Source organism: Megascapheus bottae, chromosome 15, assembly GCF_031878675.1.
Source record: "Megascapheus bottae isolate mThoBot1 chromosome 15, mThoBot2.hap1, whole genome shotgun sequence".
Taxonomy (NCBI): Eukaryota; Metazoa; Chordata; class Mammalia; order Rodentia; family Geomyidae; genus Megascapheus; species Megascapheus bottae.
This window is the reverse complement of record NC_143523.1, coordinates 52,519,489-52,545,563: the sequence shown is the minus strand read 5'-3', so window position 1 is coordinate 52,545,563 and position 26,075 is coordinate 52,519,489.

Below are 26,075 nucleotides of genomic sequence, written 5' to 3'. Positions count from 1 at the left end.
TAGGATTTTCTCAACCCCTATCTTTATGTCTCTGCCCACCAAGCAGCTATACATGCATGCACCACCACACCCCAATTTAACTTTTCACATGTCAGCATTGAGTTTACAATCAATGTTCCTTGTTTCCAAAAAAGCAAAATCATTACAACACATAAATACCAGTACATATAATATGAAATATACCATGTATAATATATACAAAATAAGACACTATATCTCTATTCCTATTATATTAAATATAATCTAGCTATACATAATATAGAAAAAGTAATATATCTGTGTTATACTTAAAATATTAAGAAAGAACTATAGCATGGTATTTTGCATGTGTTACATGTGGTATCTTATTTTATGTACTCATCCTCTACAATATATTTATGTATTTATTTATAACAGTACACATTGATTAATGTACATAGTTCAATTGATACAGAAAGCTATATTACTGCAAATGTAGATTCATTATGAATAATGTTTAAATCCAGTTTAGGTGTCATATTTTCTCCATGACCAAAATGTACCTATTATATCAATCTTCTCCTAAAAACAATAAATATAAATTCTGAAAAATATCATCTGTCTACTTGAAGACAATGAAGAATGAACATGGAAGAGATTGGAGCAGATTTGATACTTCCAATAAAGCAGGATTACAGATCTGTAATTTACTTTATGGAAGTTAGCCTGAGGGTAGGTGAAAGCCAATGCTGTGCAAGGTTATTAAAACTATGAGGGAACATGTGTAATCTACTGACTTGAAAAGCCAGGATTTGAAGCAAACAGCATTACTGAAATATAAATCTTAGACTATAGGGAGTAAGAATTGAACAGCCTAGAATTTTGTGAAAAAAATCTCCCCAAACTTGAAGCTGATCATTGAGTTATAATACAGTTAAAGAGCAAAGAGCAGCTTGCAAAATATTATCAGCTTCTTTTCAGAAAACAAAGACACACACACACATACACAAACACACACCATTGTGTGTGAAAGAATGCAGAGATATACACAGAAATCAGCATGCCCGCACAACTGTAAGTACCAAGGATTCTGCTCAAAAATTCAAGAATTATTGGCCTATTCTCAGTGAAAATAATAACCAATACAACCACAACTTGAAATGATCCAGTCACGGGAGTAAGCTACTATGGAATAATTTTGAAGCAATGTCTACATAGACCTGAAGCAATGTCTTAAAAAGCAGAAAAGAAAATATATTCATAATAAATATCACTTTGGGAACCTCAGCAGCGGAACTGACACTGTATAAAAGAAGTGTCTTGAAGTGGTGTTAGAGCTCAAGGATTAGAATGCTAGCCTTGAGCTGAAGAGCTCAGTGACAGTGCACAGGCCCAAATTTTAAGCCCCATGAACATCAACAACAAAATAAATAAATAAAGAAGAAAAATAAAGAAGAAGAAAAGAAATGTCTATTTCACAGTTGAACAATTCAACGTCAAAATATATTTAAAAAAAAGAACTCCTATTGGAAATGAGTAAACATCAAAATTATGGTGATAGAAAAGGAAAAATAACTTAACATACTTAATAGGAATCATTCAATCTCAAATAGAGACAGAAAAAAATGAAGCAGCTTGGGTACATATAAAGAGATTCTGTAATCATAAGATTATCAAACAGGAAATCATGTATATAACTGGAATCCAAAAGAAAAAGGAAAGAAAAGAATAATAAATAAAAACGACTTATTTTTTAAATATATAAGGGCTCATTGTTCAAAACATAAGGCACTCTTTATCTGACTTACTTACCCATAAACCCCTGTGTATAACCTTTACAAAAACAATGTATTTTTAAGTAGAACTGGGCGACAATAGCTCATGTTTCTAAGCATAGCTACTCAGAAGACTGAGATCTGAGGATTGTTTGGAGCTAGCCCAGGCAGGAAAGACTGAGACAAGTTTATTATCTCCAATATACTACTCAGAAAAAGCCAGAAATGGTGCTGTGGCTTAAGTGGTAGAATGTTAGCCATGAGCAAAAGAAACTCAAGGACAGTGTCCAAGCCCAAATTTTAACCCCAGGACTGGTAGTAGTAGTAGCATTGATGATAATAATAATAATAATAATAATAATAATAATAATAATGATAATGATAATCTGAACATGGTAGGGCATCACTGTAATCAGAGCTCAGGGACAGTGTCCAAGCCCAAATTTTAAGCCCCAGGACTGGTAGTAGTAGTAGTAGCAATAATAATAATAGGGTTTGGCTGAGGTGGTAAGGCACTTGCCAACTAAGCTTAAAGATCTAACTTCACATCCAGTACCTAAGGAAAAAAAGAGCTACATATTGGCAATAATAAAATAATATCATTTTACTGTTAGCAGTTCACGAATTTAATTATGATATATACAACAATAACGGCAAAAGTTACCATGGGCAGGTAAATTATCAAGGCTGTAAGATCTCTTCTGTTTTGAAGCAATTAAAAATTACATCTAAATAATGTGAAAAGTTGATAAACATTAATGCCCATGTAATTGCTAGAAAAATAATTTGGAATGGTATTGCTAAAATATCCATGAAATTACTGAAAGCTTTATTCAAAACACATTAACAATATCCCAAAGACTCTGGGAAATCTGAATAAAGATAAATCTGAGTTATAGAGATAAAGAAAAGACAAAGAATAAATATAGAGTGCAGCTACATCTGATGATTCTGGCTACAGATATTTTGAATGTTAATGCACTAAGCACACAAAATAGCCTATGCAATTTATCACATTTATCAAGGAGAGAATGACATATCTACCAGCAGTAAACATAAAATAAAACAAACTTCTTTTTGAAAGAATACTAAAAAATGAGATACATATATGGTAAAATAGAATGGGAAAGCTTCTTAAAATTGATCTGGAAAGCAGGGTGCAGTATACAAAGAAGCATGCTGGAGGAGAGGAGCATCAAGTTATCTGCATGTCAAAAAGAAATCCTCTCATGTAATTACTTGATAATAATCACAATGTGGAGAACAAAACTGGCTAACATGGGGGGGAGGGGGAGAATTGTTTGACACATAAACAGAGGGAGCTATATGCATTGTATCAAGAAACAATAAGTTGTGCTGAGAAGATCTGGGCATTGAGGTTTGAAGCTATACTGCCAAATTGGTGAGATCCTTAGCTACAATAAGCCAACAAATAGCTGGAAGTGGAGGCCTGGCATAAATGGTAGAGCACGGACTTAGGGCAGAAACAGTCAAATGTGAGTGCAGAGGCTGAATTTAAGCCCATTATCTACATGCAAAAAAACAAGAAAGAATAAGATACTCTACGTGGCTTCCTGTACTTGATTTGTCTCAATTGAAAATGGAAATGGATAGAACGAAGAACTGATCATTAACCATTTTTCATTTCTCTGTTTCTTTTGCACTGTTGTCAAACTTTGAGGAAGTATATATGGGACTGATATTTCTCATTAACTTGTTGATTTTTGCATGGTTTGCATTCAACAATTGAAGAAAGGCTAATATTTATATGTCCAATATAAATTTGAAGTTCACAGAAATTATTAGAGAGAGAAAATTATCTTCTGGTCTCACAAAAACACTATTCTTAGAGCAAATGGTTGCAATAGAACTACTTGTTTGAGCAGGGTGCCAGTGGATCATTCTGTACTCCTAGCTACTCAGGAGGCTGAGATATGAGGATCAGTTCGAAGCTAGCACAGGCAGGAAACTCCATGAGACTCTTTATCTCCAGTCAGTAACAGAAAATACATGGTATGGTACTGTGGCTCAAGTGGCAGAGCACTGGCCTTGGATACAAAGAAGCTCAGGGACAGTTCCCAGGCCTTGAGTTCCAGCATCAGGACCAGAAACAAAGAAACAAAAAAAACTAGTTGGATATTATGATAATCTGGAATTCTTGAGTCTTTCGCCAAAGAAAATAAGGGGATTGACCCTTTGCTCCATAGATAAAGCAAATGAGATGTCTAATAAATTTATCTGTACATAATTAAAATATTTCATCTAGAGAGTTTGTAATTAGGTCTCTCGGACAGGATGAGCAAGAATCACTACTGCTTGTGTGTGCTAAGGCAGAAAGAATCTCAAAATTACTGCTGATATTTAAATGTTGGTTGCTTTCACACACACACACACACACACACACACACACACACACAAATAGCTAGAGCACTGAATTAGTATTTAAGACTTCCTAAATGTTGTACTTCTTTAAAACTTGAGAAGATTTATTTTCTACATGTTTGGCTGGTGGAATTCCAAGGCCATTTGTATAGATATAGATATCAATATGACTTAACAAAGAGCCACTAAGATAGGAAATGGTTTGTGGGGCATATCACATCAAGGGTAAAAGGCCTATCTCGTGGCCCAGTGCTCACTTCCTGGTTTTGGAGATCCAACCTGCCTGTCTCCTGGTTGGGAGGTTTGGCTATGGTTTGTGATGTAAAATAAGGCTACCTCCAACCCATGGATTGGCCCCTCGGCCCTCTCTGACCGCACCTACCTCCCCCTGTCCTGCCTACTTCTATGTTAATAGATTCCTGCGTCTTACTTTAGCCCCTGGTATCTTCCCATTAAAGGAGTCTGCTGTGACAGTCTCCCTGGCGCATCTGTGTCTTCCCTCTGGAGAAGGGAGAGCTGGGTGAAGGCGGCCAGCCGGCCCTATCCTTTCTCCATCTCTTAGTCGGGGCGTGTTCTCTTTGCCCTTCCTGCTGTCAGGAGGCAAAGAGTGCTAAAACCCCCGACAATGGTTTGCTTTGTGTGTGTGTGAGTGTGTGTATATGTGTGTGTAAGTGTGTATAGGCTGGTCCTTTAAAATAGACGTTGAAGGATGGTAGGATATGGTCTAATGAACATGCTACTAATTTATGAGTTGTAGGTAGAAAAGGGAAATTTGAAAATGATCATTAGATTTCTTTCATGGAGAGCTGATGGATAGATATATCTTTCAGTAAAATTATATATATATTATATTATAAATATTATATATATATATGTCTGGGAATATAGAGAAAATGATTACTGCTTTGGCCAAGTTATGTTTAGGAGTATAAGGGATATGAAGGAGTTGTTCAATAGGCGGTTGGATATATGATCAAGTACTCTAGAAAGAACTGTAGGCTGGAGAAGTGCTTTGAAACTCATCAACATCATGTCAAGGGAGTGTCAAGTAAAAACTCAAGTGAAGGCACCAAGATTCATTCTGTATCCAACGGACCAATGTAAAACACAAGTCAAGTCTTTGTGCAAATAGTTCATTTCTCTCAGAGGAATGGCATTCTAATGCTCAGAAACTTTGCTGTTTTAAAACTCATTGTAGTCCCCCTGTGAGGTGTAGCTTTTGATAAGTGATAATACAATCTCTGTGCCTCTGCTATAAAAATCTATATTTATCCTCCTGAAGGTGCAGTGGAGATAATAAAAGGAAAACAGTGCACAATATTTTAACTTAATGAAAACAGCTTGGGCATTTCATCGTGGTCTTTGCAATTATTGATATGACCTTTAAAGAAAGGGTGTTAGGAAACAGTGCAAAATGGAAGAATACTGGATTTTGTGTAGATGTGTTTTGTTTTATTTTGCTGAAATAAAATGAATCAGATTACTATTTTAACCTACTTTTCATACATATTCTGCAACATTAATTACGTTCACAACTCGGTGCAGTTACCATTATTATGGGGAGTAACTGCTAAATGGTTAAAGTTTTCACATTTAGCATGAAAAAGAAATAACTCTTGGGTGAGTCTGTCCCAATGGAGTGCGTATTTTATGTAGTTTTATCGTGAACATGGTAAAGTAGAAAGGTATAGGCTTAAAACTAGGGAATTTTGAAATCTAAATATGCCCTTTGATGATTGAAATGCTTGCCTTTTTTTAAGATGCATCTCACATTTTATTTTATCGACTGTAATGTTAGATAAGAGTATCAAAATTATAGGGCCATTGTAATAATAAAATCCAACTGTTTGTGTACATTACTTATGGAAAAAGACATTTTATACATGCCAATTTATTTCCATTACTGGTCTCTGTGTGTAAAGAATAACTTGAGACTTATGCATGTTTAAAGGGATTGTCCACCATATGTCCCCTTTTAGGACTGGGCATTTCATAGGTAAATAAAAAAAGCTGAGTGACAGTAAGCAGTTGAATAAATTGTAAAGGGGCACTATGCTTTAATGATAGAAAATGTCATGTAAATAGATTCTGAAGTGTCACAAGATGACTTAGAAGAGGAATATAATTCAAGAAGATTAAAAAAACCATTTGGGGATTAATAAGAAAGATAATGAGATCATAGCTGAAAAGACAAAAGAACAATTTAATATATTATTGAGGAGTTAGGAGAAAAAAGAATGCTAAAGGTGAGGGAGAGAGAGAAATATATATATATATATATATAGAGAGAGAGAGAGAGAAAGAGAGAGAGAGATGATAGATAGATAGATAGATAGATAGATAGATAGATAGATAATAGACAATATGGTAGTTTTTTGTTTAAAAATCCGTCTTTTCTTCTTTAGTGACCCACATTTCCTGATTTCTATCTGTGAATTCTTAGTACCATCAGAATTCTATAGGAACTTTCAGGATGGTTCTGCCATACATACCTCTGTCAGTTCACCAGAGCAGCCAGAAAGAGTCTTACCTTCTTGTTTCTTCGGCTATTTCTTAATCTATGCTCACAATGACATGATTTTAATGCTAGTGATTTGTGCTTAGCAATACACTTACATCTTTGATAAACAACTTGAGAGAAGTTGAAATTGGTAACTTTTAATGGATTGCAGACCAAGATGATTCTTTCTCAGGAATCTGCTCTTTTTTCCCAGGAACAGGATCCACTGGTAAAAAAAAGTCTTTGATAACAAAAGAGACTCAAGTTTAACTAGTGAATCTTTCTGCTCATGAAAGCAGAAGTGTAGGGATTTGATGCAACACTATAAGATGGGATATTGACATTAGAAGAACTTCAGTTTGAATAAGATAGACAAATCTGGCAGGCCAAAAACACTGCTGTGTTTATGTAAATTGAACTTACTGTGCTCACAAATTTTGCATAATTATAACAAAAACATTAGACTTAAACAACTTAGAAAAAGCTAAATTTGATTGTATACTGTAGTTTTGAAGGTTCCAGGCCATGGTAAACCAGCCCTATTGCATTAGGGACCTGCTAAACAGCACATGACCATGAGCATGTAAGAGAAAGACTGCTCACCTCATGGCCAGAGAGCAAAGGCAAAGGAAGGAAGGGACTGGTTTCCCACACTCCCTTTGAGGGAGTGCCATCATTAACTCCAGGCCCTCCCCCAAGGCCCTAGTTTTCCAACTTTTCACTGTGTCTGAATATCATCCTAATGTGAACCAAGAGTTTAAATTATGGATCTTCAGGAGATATTCAAACTCTAGCCATTACCATTTGTTATAGTACTATAATTTTACACAGAAAAGAAAAAATGTAGGCAGTTTCTGACTCTCAAATACTCAAGTGATTTGCCTATTAATTTAGATTTAATGTTCATACCTACATATGTATGTATGTATGTATATTTATATCTATCTCTGTATTTATCTTATCTATCTATCCATCTGTCCATCCATCATCTATCTCTATAATAATGTTCAGTTTCATACCTTCCTGGATACACATGATTTTTGAATTTATTATTTGATCACAACCTGTTCTCTCTCAGGGTATTTTAATGGGAAACTATATTCAATACATATACTTCTAACCTCATATATAATACACAGCATCTTGATACAGAAGCCAAACACGGTTTGTAGGTCTAGCTACTTACAAACTTGGGAAGGTAGAGACTTGGAAATCATGGCTAGAAGACAGTCCTGACATTCAAGTAATGATGAGACTCCATCTCAGTAAGCATGATGCCTGTCATCATCAGAGTCATGGAAAAATACAAGTAGAATGTTTACAGTTCAGGCCAGCACAGACATAAAGCAAGACCCTGCTAGTATGACCCTAAATGAAAGGACCTCAGAATATAGAAACAAAAGCCATATAATGAGTGATTTTTGTCCTTAATGTACTATGTTATCTCTCATCTCTTTTGCTGTCCCTTGGTTGTCTCATATTGTATTTCACTTTGTTATCTGATATATTGTATATATGCGTTTTTGGTTATTTGAAATCGGATAGGGAAGGGGTAAAACAAGATGAGGGGCAGGGGTAGGGAGAGGGAAATGGGGACCAAAACATGAGAAAGGGCATCAATGTTTGTGAACTAATGTACCTTCTATCTGGTGAATATAGTGTAACCCTTCTATTAATTACAATAAAAATATATGAAAAAAAGAAAAAAATAACCCCTTCCTAAAAGGGCTGGGTGTGTGTGTCTCAAATGGTACAGAGCCTGCGTAGCAAGTTGGAAGCATTCAATTAAATACCCAGTACCTCCAAACAAGAAAACATGACGACACTGGGAGCAGCCATCAGAATAAGCTCATCCACCTCAATCAAGAGCGAACCACATCACAAATGCATCCTGACCTGCTTCCTGTTGGTGCAGATTGGAAAGTACATCTGATCCCTAGAGGCTGTGAAAAGCTCATTATAAAATGTTAAAAATGGCATGCACTAAACACATCAACTTAATAAACTACTATAAATGGTAAGTGACAATAAATTATGATCAACTTAATAAACTTAAGGGTAACTTTACCCTGGCCAAATAATATCCAAATATATACAACAAGGATTATGCTAAAGAAATTGATTCTAGCTTTTAGGAGTTTGTCAAAATGACAGGAAAATCATTATCCCCAGAGGATTTGCTTTCTTTACCTGGTAACAAACATATAACAGGCAGAAAAAAATATTATATTACATCCAATTTTAACAAAGAATTTGGTGAAAGCTTGAGAAACTAAGAAAGTGCAATACTACTGTGTGTGTGTGTGTGTGTGTGTGTGTGAAGACGTGTATGAATATGCGCACTGGGGTTTGAACTCAGGGCCTTACACATCTGCTTGAAGTTTTTGCTCAGTTATTTCTCTGCTACAGAAGTGGAAGCCTCAATTCCCCTTCTGGCTTTTGTGCTAGTTAATTGGGGTAAAAATGTGTCACAGACATTTCTGCCAGGGCTGGCTTTGAACCATGGTCCTCAGTCTCCTGAGTATCTAGGATTATAGCTTTGAGCCACCAGCACCCATTTACAATGCCTTCTGGTAGCATGGATAGCTAATGCTTGCATGGGCAGAGTGCATGTCCTGCACCCAGCCTTGCCATGCACTACTTCTATTAGAGCTCACAGCGCTATGTGAGTTAAGAATCTTGTTAGAACACGTTATTAATGAGGAACTGCGACACAGAATGGTTAAGTCAGAGGCTTGTTACTCCTGAGCTAGCAAGCAGAGGTGATGAATTCAGAATTAAACAGTAGGAATGCAAAGCTCAAGAGCCTTTGCTAATGGGCTTTTCTGTCTCCAGGCAAGATAGCCTGAGCTAGTAGACTTTCTCTTTATGGGCCAGGTGTTCATAAATTAAGCATTCGTGAGTTGGGAGGCAAGTATACAAATCTGGCTTTGTCTTAGAAGCAATCACAAATCTCTGATAGCTTTCCCATTAATACAAGTTCACTTCTTATCATAATGAATGAATGGAAGAAAAATAATTAGTTTTTTATGTATATTCCAGAAGGTTTTGGAATCTAAACTTCTATGATTGTCTTTCAATATTAAAATTAACAGAGTTCATTCTTAAACTTTTATAAAATATAGATGCCTACAACATAAACATGAAAATGATCCTCTTCCCTCTTGTTTCTATTCCAGAGGGATAAATAATTCTTCATACTTAGCTCTGAGTCTTCTATGATAACTTTTCTCCTAATCATATTCATGTAAGTTTTAACTTGCATAAACAGTATGCTAAAGTATGCCTGTTGTGATGAAACTTTACTTACCCACATATCAAAACAGAAACTAAGTTTTGTGTATGTCAGTTCAAAGGTGAAGTTACTCATTCACCTATCCAAAGACAGATTGAAAACTGAATAGAGAGAAGGATGAAGCCCTATCTCATCATCTCCTGAAAGCCAAAGACTTGAATATTCTTCCCTAGTTGTATAACCTTACGACTTGTCAATATGATTATTTTGTCTCCTTGCAAAGAAAATTGTATTTACAGGATAAGAAATATGACTACCAGCCGGGCGCTGTGGCTCATGCCTGTAATCCTCACTACTCAGGAGACTGAGATCTGAGGACCAAGGTTCAAAGCCAGCCCTGGCACAAAAGGACCTAAGACTCTTATCTCCAATTAACCTCTAGAAAACGGGAAATGGGGCTTGGCTCAAGGGTAGGGTGATAGCCTTGAGCTGAAGAGCTCAGAGACAGCGCCCAGGCCGAGTTCAAGCTCCATGACTCACAAGAAAAAAATACACACACACACACACACACCAACCATTCTCAGATATACCCTGGAAAGAGATCGCTGTCCTTGATCAGTTTCTCCTCACAAAACAAATCCCATACACCACTCAGAATGATGAATTTTGGGTTAGATACCCATTTCTGTGTTATTTACCTGTATGGGAGTCACTTTGAGTCTACATCTTGACATCCCATCTTTGTTCAGGTATTTGATTGAGGAATTGGCCATGGGAATCATTGCAAATATGCTAATTTCTATTCTGCACCTACAAAATTTGCCCTGCTTAGAGAATACTTTCTAGCATTCATGTGTCTGTCTGTCTTTCCTGTGGATTAATCTTAACAAGACAATAAACCATACTCATTATCTTCAGTTTTCTATTTCTTCATTATATTAATTATCTTGTATTCATTCATTGTCTCTGAACCCTGCCCTCAAGGATAACAACAATAACAAAATGTTAAATAATTGTTAATTAATTTATTTAATGACTTGCTAATGTATTCAATTGAGAATGAAATTAATGACACCAACCAGGATGAGCTACAAGGTTTCTCTTCCTCAAACAACATTCATTAATTTGTCGTGCAAGTTCCAAGTTGTCTGTGTTCATTGACATGTAGAAAGAACTTTATTTCCCCTGCAGAAATTTCAAATCACTTTATTCAGTGATATATGATTATGAAAAGATGGTATTTGTTCTTAGAATTCAAACAGTACCAGAGCTATTTACAAGTTTTTCAGATGTAGTTTCCCAATGAAGAAAATGGAAAAAAAAATGTTGGGTAGATGTTACACAGATTAGATTAAACAGTTTTGAGAGTTATATTAATAGCACTTCTTAAAAGCTTTAAGCAGTAGCACAAGTGAGTTTTATTTCAGCATATCAATTCTGACATCTTGATCAATGTCCCTTTTGCTTCTTTGTTTTCCTCATTTCTACCAAACCTGTGTCAGTAGCTCTTGCTCTGCCATTTGTAGTCATTGGTTGAAAACTTTTGAATACAATGAAATTTTGGTCTACAGTTCATTTCAAGTTGTGCACTCATTTATGTATAATCAACAAATATATTTAAATTGTGCCTGGTTTCACTCTAAATGTGGAAATGCAAGCAAACATATGCAACAGACTTTCCTGTAAGTACACCACAAACTATTTGAGGTAATCATTATGAAAGGAAATTAAGGAGACATGGTGACACTCTGTACTAATATCTTTGAGATTGAGGGGACCATTTTGGCCTTTCAAAAAATTGTGTGAACATAGACTGTAATTTCTAAAAAAAAATCCTAATAAACTTTTATGCAAATGTTGACTATATCAATCCAGTCAATACACTTGCTTTCTGCACTCTAAGTATAGACATCGTCATCTAATGTACTAAGAATGCACCAGTTCCCCAATATTGCATTCAGGGTTCTCACTGTTTCAGAGCTTGTCCAGTGCCTAACATCTTTCAATGTCTATTTCTATCTCTTCATCCCTCTGTCTAACTTGGGTTTGTTATCACCACTTCCTCAGGGAAAAACGTCAGTGTACATAAATAAGCTCTAGCTACTGGAAAGCCATATATGATCTGAAAATGGTTTCTGACTGGTCTGTAAGTGAAAGACAGATATTACATAAAATACAAACTAAAGCAACATGGATTCAAATGGTAGACCTCCTGCCTAGCATGTGTGAAACTGTGATTTCAAAACCTAGCACCATGAAAGCTCTTCTGTCAGTCCTTAGAAAATAGATGTGTGTGTGTGTGTGTGTGTGTGTGTGTGTGTCTGAACCCTATTATTTAATGTACCAAACATGAGCATTTTATGTCTCCTTTCTCTGCTCTTTACCCCTACTCCACAATGTCATCTTCTCTACTTTTTAATTAAAGGAAAATATGTGAGGGCATTCTTTCACCCAATAAGTTAATAGTCTACGCAGGTACGCTTTCTACTACTGCTATTTTCTGTCTGGCCTAAACCAACTGGTATTAGAAACCCTCAGTGAAGCCTAGACAGCTTTCTGTGCTCAGTCCTATAGACAGTAACCATGAGACCTCAGGAGCAAATGGCTAGCAGAGATGATTAAACTTCACACAACATGGAGCAGAGGGAGTGATAAAAAGCACTGAGAGGCTAAGTGGCACTTGCTATGTTTTACATGAGGTATAAAGATCACAGCTCCATGGATTCATAAAATACTGGATGCAAATAGCTGTCAGTGCATGCCAAAGGAGAAATGTGAGCTTTAGGTTGTGTCCTGCATGCCTGATCAAGAACATGTAACGGAAGGCGGAAGTTTGCAAAATTCTAAGGAAGTTGTATACAAGATTTGCCAAAGAAGAATGGATTAGGGGAATTGATTCACTGAACTACAGAGGACAAGATAATTTAAGAGAAGACAATTTGAGAGTACACGTGCAACGGTATGGCCACGGGGCAACTGATCACATGACTCAATCTCAAGTCGGAAAGCTCTACAACCTGGGAAAGTGAGGTATAATTCTCAATTCTGCCAAACTTCTGAGAACCCAGAATGCTGTAATATCCAGTCATTAAGCCTTGAGGTCAAGGCTGTTGGAGTTCTGATAACCCAAGGACAGGTGGCAAAGTGTGTCCCTGCTTTCACAGAGATGGTAAACCGGCCCTTCCTCATTTTTTTAAAGATTGTTCTCTGTCTTGTTTTGGTTTTGGATAGACTTGTCCCTACTTGGATAGTTCTACCCTCTCACATTGAGACCAGAAGTCCCACTCCTTTTATTGATTCTTAAGTCAGTTTCTTCCAGAATCCTCCTCCTCATCATACCCAGAAATAATGCTCTATTAGCTCTCTGGGCATCCCTTAATCACATCCATTCGGCATCTCTAATTTACCATCATAAGCTCTGTCAAGGGAGTTTGGGTAATGTGAATAACATTTCAGTAGCTTTCAGGGGCATTGTATCCATAATGAACTTGGACTCTCAGGCTTTTAGAGGCTGCCAGCATCCCCTCAAAAGGCAAGGGAAAGGCAGCTGACATGAGCTTTTTGGCAGGCTATTTCCTGGGATCTGAGTGAAACCACTACCTCTTCCTTAGACCTCTCCTGCTCTGACCTGGCCTGCTGGGTTTTTTTCTTCTGTCTCTGCAGAAAAAGAGATGGTACCATAGAGATAAAGATTAGATAGAAGCACAGGTGTGTGTGTGTGTGTGTGTGTGTGTGTGTGTGTGTGTGTGTGTGTTATATCTCTTTGAGCTCTCTTATATCTCTTTGAGCTTACTGGAGAAAGTTAGTTTTCATAATAGACTGCATATTGAGTAGTAAATGCAATATGCTGTGGATCAGATGCATCAAACTGTCATCTCCCAAAGCTCAGGATGACTTGAGAATACAAGAAAGTAGTGATCTACTTCTACAAATTAAAAAAGAGTTTTTCTCCCGTATAGAATAAGAAAAATAAAAGTTACCCATGACTTTATGGACGTAAATGTTTTCCAGGCAAACAGTTTAAAGTTTCAAGACAAATTACCAAATCTGTGGCAATAAAGCTGACCAGTGGTAAAAAGCCCCTTGGATTGTAAAAAAAAATATGTGTTGCTTTTATTTTTTTGAAGGGGGCGGGTTATGGGGCTTGAACTGCTGTCGCTGAGCTCTTCAGCTCAACGCTACTACCCTACTCCTTGAGTCAAAGCCCCACATCCCGTTTCTTGGTGGTTAATTTGAGAAGAGTCTCATACTCTTTAGTGCCCAGGCTGGCTTTGAGTCATGATCCCCAGATCACAGCCTCCTGAGTAACTAGGTTTACAGGGACGAGCCACCATGCCTGGCCTAAATATGTTTTTGTCTACAAAACAGTAATAAGAAAAAAGAGAGGGGAGGGACCAGCTTTGTTTGATATTCAGTTTTCTTTCTCTGTCATTTCAATGAGCCACTTTTTGGTGTAGATTTTCTGCTTTCCTAGCAGTGAAATCTTGAGTGATAAAACAAAAAAGATAGTATCATTTCTAAGTAAATCTTCTAGCAGCTATAGACTCAGGGTTTTAAAATTGCTCTGCCTTTTGTTTTAGAACAAACATACCCAGCATAGAATCAGTGAGAAACAAATGGTAGAAATATATGTGAGTCCATTCACTGGATATATAGTGTGGCTCTCCTGTATGGACTATCTCTTGATATCTGCTTATTTCTTTTCCTAATTTCTCTAGGACTCCCCTAACCTAAACTGGTCCTTATAGACCAAATAATTCCCTCACTTTACTAGATATTTATAGAGTGGTTATTATATTTATCCATGAAATACAGGATTTAAAACCATTTATGGTATACAAATGCTTAACCAAGAGGCTATGTGTGGATGGAATTTTCTACCAGATGAGCAGAAATAGGAGCTGCTATATATTCCAGTAAGAAAGGGTGGCGAATAAATCAGATAGTCTGGAAGATTCTCAGCATTAAGTTAATAGCAAATAATGAGATATGCCCTTGGAAATGTGGCAGAACTGGTGGGAGATAATAAAGACAGAGAGATGGAGGTCAGTTTTTGAAGAATTTTGATTAGCTGAAACCTCCATCTTTATCCTAGAGGCAAATCACAATTTGTGCTCTTACTAAGTGTACAACCTGGAAGGTTTCTCCAGTTGCGTGGTGGAGAGGAATTTGCTTTGAAAACTGCTAAAACTTCCCTTATCATGTAGGAAACAAGTTTACAGAAATTAATATATACAGTGTAGAAGGTAATATACTATTTTCATGTTCATTCCCAGGGACTAGAAAGAAATTTCCATGGCCATTTCTGTTCCTGAGATACCTGGAGCTCTCTTGTGTTTTGATTCTCCTACACTCAGAAGTTCAGATTCTTTAAGAGTAGTGCCTTTCCTGGAGATACTTAACTCTAGATCTCTTTCTTCTGGGAATCAACTTTCAATTCTTTGTTTTATACAGTAAAACATTGCCAGGATACAGGATACATTGTTAAAATAAGAGCAGTAAAGCCAAGCATGAGTGGCTCATGGTTGTCATTCTAGTTCCTCAAGAACTGAGCACCCAGGATCGGTGGAAGGAAGAACAAGATTGTTGAATGAGGCAATGGCCTCCAGCTTCACTCCTCCCCACCCCCTGCCCAAAAAGCACTACTCTACTTCTGAGGGCAGCATACATGATCTCACACACTTCTCAGCATTGAGCCGGGGACTCAGCTTCCATATGCCTTTTAGTGAAGACAAAAGATACTCAAACCATATCACGCATTTCTAAATGGGAAATATAGAAATATTACCTAGTCCTATATCCCCTTGACATATGGTGACAAGTCTTTCTGCAGAAATAGTTTTTGTTTCTTCACATCTTCTGATTGAGAAGTCACTAAGAAGAAACTAATAATGTGGCCCCCAGATTTGATATGGAGAGAATAAAGCCAAAATATCAATATCATTAAAGTAGGAATTACTGGCCAGGCTAAAGAATTATGAAGTTGTTTCTTTAAAATGTGTAAGTAATGAATCCCTCACACTTCTCTCACTAGGGATCTAATATATCACCTACTGTAAAGATCTCCTGTGTTTGCTTCAGTTTTGTGTGTGATCAGTACAGGAACCGGATTAACCCACTGATGCTGTCATGAATTGCTTAGTGCTCATACACGAGCAGAGTGATTGACTCTTGTTACATTTATAACCACCTTGGAAATCTATGGAAATCAGTAAATCTGAAAGCCTTCCATCATTTCTGCATATGTTTTCTCTCTGATTTCTCTCATGCTTCTGAAAGGAAATTTAGCAAATGACATATTTCCTAATTATTATGTACATGTATGATGCATACATAATTATATACTTGTCATATACTGAAATAAGGTAAACCTAGTATATATTTATCTATTTAGATTATATATGCTATGATATTTTAAGTTTATATGTTACTAGTATATTCAGGAATAGAAATATTACCTTTTTCTCAGAATATATACTTTTCAACATACATATAGATATATATATATATCTTTTTGAAATGGTAATAGATCCTGATCGATGTGAAAAGTTTATAATAAACTTGTCCATTCTTTACTTTGTTATAGATAGATTATATCATTTGCATTGTAAAGAATGTTTCCTATTTGAAAAACAATACTTGATAAATTAATTTCAATAATGTTTGAGGACTTTTTCTATTTCTGTGAGATTTGGTAAAATAAGGAAAATTTTATTACTTGTATGTCATATAAATTATCTCAAACACACCAAGCAATTTAATGTAAATCATAAAATTTGCTATGGTCAGGTAGACCTTCTAGGCCTCACCCTCTGGGAGGCTGTAGCAGGTGGATGTCAAGTTCAAGGATGCCCTAAGTTACACAGTTAGTTCCAGACCAGCCTAGATTACATAATGGAAAACTTCATCAACAATACAAAAATTATAACTAGGTATAGAAGGATCATGCCATTTTTCCTAATTACTTACAAGGCTGAGAGCTAAGAATCATGCTTCTAAAAGCTCAAGGACAGTGCTAGGCCAGGACCAACAAATTATAAATAATATAAAATTATATATATATATTATCAATATGATATAAATACACAAGTACTATCCATTCAATAAGAATAAAATTGTATCTTCAAACCTTACTTGATTACCTTTTTTTAGCATATAACATTTTTTTATTAAAAAGTTCATTCATGCTTAACAAAAACAATCTTTCAGAACACAAGAAATGAGCAGAATAAAATAGATAAAGTTAAAATTCACCACATATCAGCAAACACATTTAATTTTATGTATTTATAATATTTATTAATATGTAGATACATTTATGTGCTTGTAAAATATAATCATACTATTTTAGCCTGGGTTTAAAAACCTGTCATGAGTTATTAAATCTGTGTGAGAATAGTTATTTCTTTCTTTTAAATTTAATTTTATTGTCAGGGTGATGTATAGAGGGTTACAGTTACATGTATAAGGTAGCGTGTACATATCTTGTCCAACATTGTTACCCCCCGCCCACATTTTTCTCCCACTTGCCCTACTCTCCCCCAAGTTGTTTCCAACATACTGCCTTGTGAGTATTGCCACTGCATTGGTTTGCTGTTTGTCCTTTGTCTCGCCATTTTGTTGGTCCCCTTGTTTTCTTAATTCAAATAAACATTTATACAATACATCAAATATCAAATCAAATACAGTGACATGAGATTAAACCTTAGGGGGAAAAATACATGGAAACAAAACAAGAAGTTTTTCTTTGTGGTTGTTGTTTTCAAGAGTATTTTTTTCATATATTTTTTGTAATTAATAAATGGGTTACATTATATTAGCCAGATAGAAGGTGCATTACTTCACATACATTGATACCCTTTCTCATGTCTTGGTCCCCATTTCCCTCTCCCCCACCCCCACTCCTCATCTTGATTTCCCCCCTTCCCTATTCAATTTCAAATAACCAAATAGTTATTTTTTTTATGAAAGGTTAGAGTTAAAATAGTAGATTAGAGCTGGGAGTTTGGCCTAGTGGTTGAGTGCTTGCCTAGCATGCACGAAAACCCAGGTTCGATTCCTCGGTACCACATGTATAGAAAAAAGCCGGAAGTGGTGCTGAGGCTCAAGTGGTAGAGCTCTAGCCTTGAGAAAGTCCAAGGACAGTGCTCAGGCCCTCAACTCAAGCCCAGGACTGGTGAAAGAAAATAGTAGTGTAATGGGTATAAATATTTTAGTAACTGCTTCTTAATAGCTTTCCAGAAAGGTGGAACCTCCTTGAATTTCAATTAAGTCATTTTTGCTTTCATTGAATTCATTTTTTTTGCATCAAATAACATATTGGTTAAGTGTTCATAATGTATGCATTTAATGATTTTAAAAATAAGCATTTGAAACATTCATACTGTATCTTTCCCATATAGACAGATTACTATTTATTTTTCTTCTTTTCTGTTAAGTTTATTGTCATCTGCACTTTTATCCCACATTGTCAAACTTCACAGCTAATAAATGATTTCCTTATGTGATCTTAGGCAGTGCAAATGAAAGAAAAAAAAGTTAATTAAAGTCTTCACGCTTTCAAGGTCCATGTGAAACGCTATACTCTTGATTGTGTATCAGGGTCAATTTTGAGCTATTTTTAAGGGAGCCTTTGCAAAGTCAGCTGAAATTTTCCAGAAGATATCAAGTCTAGTGCACTGTGCTTCCATAGCACCTCTTTGGTATATCATCTTGTCTATGTTAAAATTCCATCATTCCATTTTTTTATCCCTTTGGTCTGACATGTGGAGAACCAGAGAACAAACTGAAAATGACAGATATTTATTAAATGTCTGACTACTTCCACTAATAGGGCCTATAGCATCTTGAATCTTCAGTTTGGGCTGCTGGTTTTCCAGTAAGTGATTTTGCTAATCAAAGGTGGCTTTGATGGAGAAGAAGAGAGAGCAGAATTTGATTTGGGGAAATTGCTTGTACAAGTTCTCAGAAGAACATTTTGTAGAGTTGACTGAGAGCTGGGTGTTGTTACTAAGTTATTTCTAGGATATACAGATTATCTTGTTCCTTAAAGACAGCAGGGGAAGGTCAAGAAAAGTAACTCACACCATGATGCAGAAAAGGCTAATTTTGTTTTTGATTTTTTTTTTCAGTCAATCATGGGGCCTGGGCACTGTCCCTGAGCTCTTCAGCTCAAAGGCTACTACCCTACCCCTTGAGCAACAGTGCCACTTATGGTCTTCTGGTATTTAATTGGAGATAAGAGTCTCATGGACTTTAGTGCTCCCGCTGGCTTTGAACCTCAATCCTAAAATCTTAGCTTCCTGAGTAGCTAGGGTTACAGTTGTGAGCCACTGGCTTGTTTCTGACTTTTAAAAATGTTATTGTAAAAGTGATGTGCAGAGGTGCTGCAGTTACATAAGCCAGGTAATAGGTACAAGTCTTTTTGAACAGGGTCACCTCTCCTTCACTGTTTCCCAGTTTTTCTAATCTCCCGCCTCTCCAAGTTGTTTAGTTCATTTTCAACATAGAGGCTAGTAAGTATCACTGCTAAATTGATTCATTCTTTGTCCATGGCTAGAATGCATTGCATATATACTATAGAATTAAGAAAAATAAGTGGAGGGGTGGTCAAAGTGAGGTGAGGATGTTGAAGGGATGACTGATCTAGATGCATTTTATATTAGAAATTATTATATCGAATGGGAAAATTTTGATATATAACCTAAAAATTAAGAAAAGTGAGGAAAGGGATGTGATAGGAGGGGTAAGTGAGAATGTTAAATGGTATGGCATTGATAAAGCGACACTGAATTCATAAACTACCCTGTTGAATGACAATTCTTTTGTGCTACTACTTAACGGCAATAAGAATGTTCAAAATCACAAGTAAATGCTGACCTTTGCAAGAAAAGTATATATAATGATATATGCTTATATCATTATATAATACCTATATCAAATACCTGTATCTATCTTCATATCTATTTATGTGTTTGAAGGACCAGAGAATGAATAAAAGAAAAGTTATAAGGTGAAAATTACTGAAACACATCGCATCTCTCCATAAAGACAGAAAATCTCACTGGAAGCTGTTGAATAATTGAAAGTCATGACAAAGAGGAAAGACAGAGTAAGTAAAGTAGCCAATGTGATTAAAATTTTGTCTGCTTGTGTGAAGTAGCATGAAGACAGCAAGGTGGGGCTGTGCTAGTTTACTTAGATGTCTAAAGAAGCAGGTGGACGCAATGTCTAGTCTCAACCCACTCCATTTTGTAATGCCATAGGGTGTGTGTGTGTGTGTGTGTGTGTGTGTGTGTGTGTGTGTGTGTCTATGTGTGTGTGGATCATGGGACTTGAACTCAGCCTGGGCACTGTCTCTGAGATCTTCAGCTACCACCCTACCCTTGAGCCAAGCCCCACTTCCCGTAAGACTATCAGGTCCTTTTGTGCCGGGCTGGCTTTGAACCGTGATCATCAGATCTCAGACCCCTGAGTTGCTAGGATTACAGGCTTGAGCCACTGCGCCCAGCTAATGCTGTAGTTTTAATTGAAATTGCTCTACTTTGTGTGGAAATACCAAAAGAAAATGACATTTTGTCATTAAAAAGCTATCATGGACATACTGATCAATAATTTACTTATGCATATTAAGATTTTGCACATTAATCGTGCAAATTATTATAATAAATAAAATATTCCTGTCTAAAAATGTAGCAAATTAAATAAAGAAATGTGGATGCATCATCAGGCTGCATCAGTAAAACAAGGCCCATCAACTTAGAGGGTAAGAAACAGGGTATGATTTACTTTTTTCCAGTAGTACATAATTTAGAAAAAGTCACAAAGATGAACATGACTCAAACAAACAGAAAGGAAACTACATAAAATTATTCACCTTACATTTAAAAAAATTTCTATGTACATTGAAAAGTACTGACAAGATGCAGGGTATAATATTTTTTCTAAGCAATTGTGAATTAACTCACTGCTTCCATAAATATTCAGTAAGCCTTCTTTACATTTTTGTGGGTCCTTTGCCCAGAGTTCAAGAAAGAAAAATAGTAGTTCTGTGGAGAATGCATTTTAATAACAAGATTATTGAATGAAATTAATGCTTAGAATATGACCTACATTTATAACATATAATGTACTGATTTCTTTTTCAATAAAATTGTAGAAACATTGGGCCAGCCAAAAGCAATGGAAAAAAATCTCCTCAATAGCATGATAAGCTCATTTCTCATTACGGATAAACAGTGCTTATTGGTTAAATATTCTGGACTCTCTGAAGTGTAGAATATATTGAGTTATGAAGTTAAGATATTGAGTTATAAAGCTGAATTAAAATGCATTTTATATCTATGCAATGAAATGGATTCATCTAGGCACTTAGCTACTCTTAACAAAAGCTTAACCTAGGAAATTTACTTACTTCATATATTATTCTTTAAAAACATATTTTAGCATTCTGGTGCACATTAAGAATTAAAACCAACCTAGGCACTCGTGGCTCACATCTGTAATCCTAGCTACTGAGGATACTGAGATCTGAGACTCTTTAATCTCCAATCAACCACCGAAGAGTTGCAAGTGGAGTTGTAATTCAAGGGTTAAAGTGCTAGTTTGAATGAAAAACCTCAGACTCTGAATTCAAACCTCAAGACTAACACACACACACACACACACACACACACACACACACACACACAGAAATCACCAAAATTAATTTGTACATTTTAAGCCACATTGAATTACAAAGAATAAGCTACCAGTGTATCTAGGATAAAAATTGATAAATTTTGTCTTTTTTTATTTTTTTTATTGTAATTAGTAAAAGGGTTAAATGATATTTGCCAGATAGAAGGTGCATTAATTCACATACATTGATACCCTTTCACATGTCATGGTACCCATTAAAATTTTGTCTTTTTAAATCTTCACACCTTAAATATTTTAATTAATAGGAATATAATAGATGTATCTGAAACCTTAGGAGTTTCTTATTATCATCTTTCCTTCATTCCTTCAAATAGCAATACTGCTTGCTGTTCAGTTGTGCACTTTTTGTTCCTGTTTTAAAATGCTACTAAAAGTTTTTAAAAAACTGCCCAATTGTGTCTTTGAACTTTATGAAATTTTATGCAACTTGGTTCAAGATGAAATATTAGTTCTATTTTAATCATTTACATTATAGTCATTCATTTTCTAGTTATAATGATCTTATTACCTATCTTACTTTCTTTTAGTTCTCCCATTGAGTGAATCATTTTTTTCTCTTCCTTGAAGGCATTCTGTGAAGCTCAACTGTGGTTTATTTTGATTAGGTCCAACTTAAACTTATATTTAGTTCTATAATATATTTTGAATATTTTTGAGACAGCGAATCAAATAATTTGTATATCTGCACACATATGTATACAAATATAGGTATATATGTATGCACACAGAGTTTTCCTTTTTCAAATTTAATGGGAGTGTCTGAGACTAAAACTTTTCCGAACATTGATTCTAATTGTCACCCTGTTTACCCTTCAATGGCAAAACACACAATTTCCACATTTTCAATGATCTCAGGAACACTGAGATGTACTATATGCAGTTAGTTTTTTTTCTGTATAGACTTTTTATTAACTCCAACAGTACCAACCTTTTTTACATCAGTATTTGGTCATTAATTATGATAACATCCATTAGTTAGAAACATTTGTTTGGAATAAAAATGTACCACCCCTTCACACTGTTAAGATGATGATGAAATTTTTTGTTGTTTTTGTCTCTGGATTTTTGAGACAGGATCTTACTCTGTAGCCCAGGCTGGGTTTGAACTCACGATGTACCCCTAACTAGCCTTCAATTTTATGATCATCTTTACTCAGCCTCACAAGTGCTGAGATGAGTTGTGCAATGCTATGCCTAGCAAGAAAACTTTCAAATGCAGTAAATATGTCTTTTGGTCATCTTTATGACTTAAGAAATTTTTTGCCAAAAATTGCATTGAAGAGTTGCATAAAGGGGTTACAAGTCAAAGTAACCATTCAGAGAATAACCTACCTTCATTAATTTTCGTCTTCTCTCCCACCTCTCTGCCCATCCTCCAGGTTTCTAGTTCCATTTTTCACATTGAATATTATGACTGTATTTGTTCTTCTTTCCACCATTTGTCTGCTTTGCTCACCTACCACATCCCCCTTGTTGTTCTTACATCAACCGAATTATGATCAATTAATTGCTTTTATAGATAGTCAAACTGGTTGGGCATTTCAATCCATAGGAGAGCAGTTGCCTGGCAGGTGCAAGGCCCTGAGTTTGGTCCTCAGCTCTGGAAAAAAAGAGAAAGAAGCTTTGCATAAATTTTCAAACTAACAGAAACAATGTTAAGATGAGCCTAGATAGAAAAGAAAATGATGCCTCTCTTCCTTCTTAGTCCTTTTCACTGGCTTTATCTGTGCCTTGAGATTAGTGATGTCATATTTCTAATTATTTCTTGAGCACAGTGGCATTGTATTTCTATTCTCTGCTCTTAGAACAAGACCAGGCACAGTGTGTACTTACTGATACATGCAGAGACTGGGGAGGGTGAATCCATACTCAAGTACCTCCCACAGCGCTTTGAGGATTGATGGTAGAGGGGCAGAAGCTGGGAAGTCAGTAGGCAGAGAAAACAGGACAAAGGTGTACTTCACTCCTGTTCTGAATAAGAAGATATTAAAGTTCTCTTGGAATGATGTCCTTCCCTTAGATGGAAGGAAGTACCTGCTGGAAAAGCCAGAAATAGAGGAAAAGGATGCACAATAACACAGAGTACCATTTGAAGGCAATACCTGGATTTAGTCCTGGTGTTTGTCCCAACAAAACAGAAAATTCTGTATCCAGGCCTGATAGTTGATAACTATCAAAAGAAAAAGAAAAAGAAAAGAGCTGCCAAGAGAAATCGTTGCCTGTCTGTGCAAAACCTCCCAGTGGCCAACAGCCCATGGTTCTGTAATGATTGCTGTATAGATTGTGTAGATACTCCTACATACTCATCTTACATCTGTAAATGAGACAGTGGGCACTGGCTGAAGAAACATAATACGGAGCACTTTACAGTTTCCTGCTTCTATGACTCGGTAGCGTCTTACCATTTTTCTAGCCTGGGAAAATAGCTGTGATGCTTCTAGAGGGCTGTCCAATTTATTATTATTGTTATTTTTTGCTTTACAAGTAGAAATACAATTCCCTGTAGGCTGACTTTACCTTTGTAGGGAAATTTCTTGCTTGTTTTCCTCTTCTAGTTCCCATTTCAAAATGTCTGAGGAAGGTTTTTCTCTAAGCAAGCTGTGCATAAATGAAAGTGTAGGAGAATTCAGTATTTATGAGAGTCCTGGGTATTGTGATACACATCTAAAAAGTATGTAGAGGCAATCCTCCAGAGTAAAGGCCAGAGCTGGCTAAGGCAAGCTCTGAAGATTAAGACCTGCTAGTATGTCATTATCATACTCTGCCTGACCCTGCTGAGCCCCATTCAAATGGGTAGAAAGACTTTCCCACCAGGAAATGACTTAGGAGCAGAGGTGGGCAATTTTCAGACTGGGTTTGTTTATCTGGGTTTGCCTCAGCATGGCTGGAAATAGCTACTGCAGTTTTGGCTTCTCTGGCCCTACCCTCCTGGTTAAGAAATGGGGTAAAGGGAACTGGGAAATGAATTGGGGAGAGATGGAAGGGAAGAGGGCAAAACAAGATTGTTTTGAAACAATCTAGTGAAAATTACAGAATATTTGAGTACCCAGGAAGTTTATTCATTTATTTTGTTTTGTAAAGGTGATGTACAGAGGGGCTATAGTTTACAAAAGTCAGATAAAAAGTGCATTTCTCTTTGGACAATATCACTTCTTCTCTTGCTCTCTCCCAGTTTTTCTTTCTCATCCCCACCCACAAATTGTACAGCTCATTTTAATCATAGCGTCTAGTGATTTTCACTGCTGTGTTTGTTTACCCTTCTTCCCTCCATTTCAAAAACGGATAAGTGAATTAACAATGCAAAAGGAAAGAAAAATAGCAACAAAGGGCAAAGGAACCTTCTTATTTCCATTTCCTGGAGTTCATTTCAATAAAGATTATTTTGTATGATCATATGCACATAGGCATTGTGACTTTGTATTATTCTCTTAAAAGTATCTTCCTTTAGTTTCATTGTGTGAATGCCTAGAGTCCGGTATAATTTATCATGTCCTAGGGTATTTCTTTGAACCATCCAGTATGTTTATTTGTAGATTTGTAGCACAATCTAGTTACCACAAACGAGGGCAACCATGGCATTTCTTTGAATCTGACTTATTATGCTTAATCTCATTTTTTAGGTCTTTCATTTCATTACAGTTGTACAATATCATCCTTTCTGATGGATGAGAAGAACTGCACATAGAAACCACATTTTCTTGATCTTTCCTCCACTGAGGGGCATCTGAGTTCATTCCATATTGTGGCTAAGGTAAACAATGGTGCAATGAGCATGGGTGTACTATAGGTCTTTCCAGTTAGAATGGCCATCGCCAGGAAACCTACAATAACAAATGCTGCAGGGGATGTGGACAAAAAGGAGACCTATTATACTATTAATGAGAATGTAAACTTGTTCAGTCACTCTGGAAAACACTATGGTGGTGGTCCCTTAAAAGACTGAACATAGCTTCCCTATGACCTGACAATCCCACTCCTAGGAATTTATCCAACATACCACACACAGGAAGACATTTTTAAACACAATTTATTTCTGTTCTATGTAGTAGATCACTTTCAAGTAATTTTTTCATTGTATTTTATTGTCAAGGTAACATATAAAGGGTTTACAATTACATTTGTCAGGTAGTGGTTACATTACTTCTTAAACATTGATAACGCTTCTCATGTTTTTATAATTAGGAAAAAGTTTGGCAACTCTCTTAACTGATATTTCCTCCAGCTTGGGGAATTTTGCTCTACCACATTGCAGTTTGTATATTGCTGGTCCTACAAATAGTTTATGCACTGGAAGATTGGTCCCCAGTGTGCTGGTGTTGAGATGGGCCTCTCGGGAGGTCATTAGTCCAGGGGGCCAGATACTGCTATTTTGATGAGAATAGGACTTTTCCCTCAGAGTGAATCACTTCTCTGCTGATTGGAATAGTTCTCCTGAAAGCTGCTTGTTATAAAGGGAAACAATGCCCCAAACTACTCAGCCTTCCTGCACATGCCCAGTTCTCTTTCTTACTCTGTGTGTATGTGT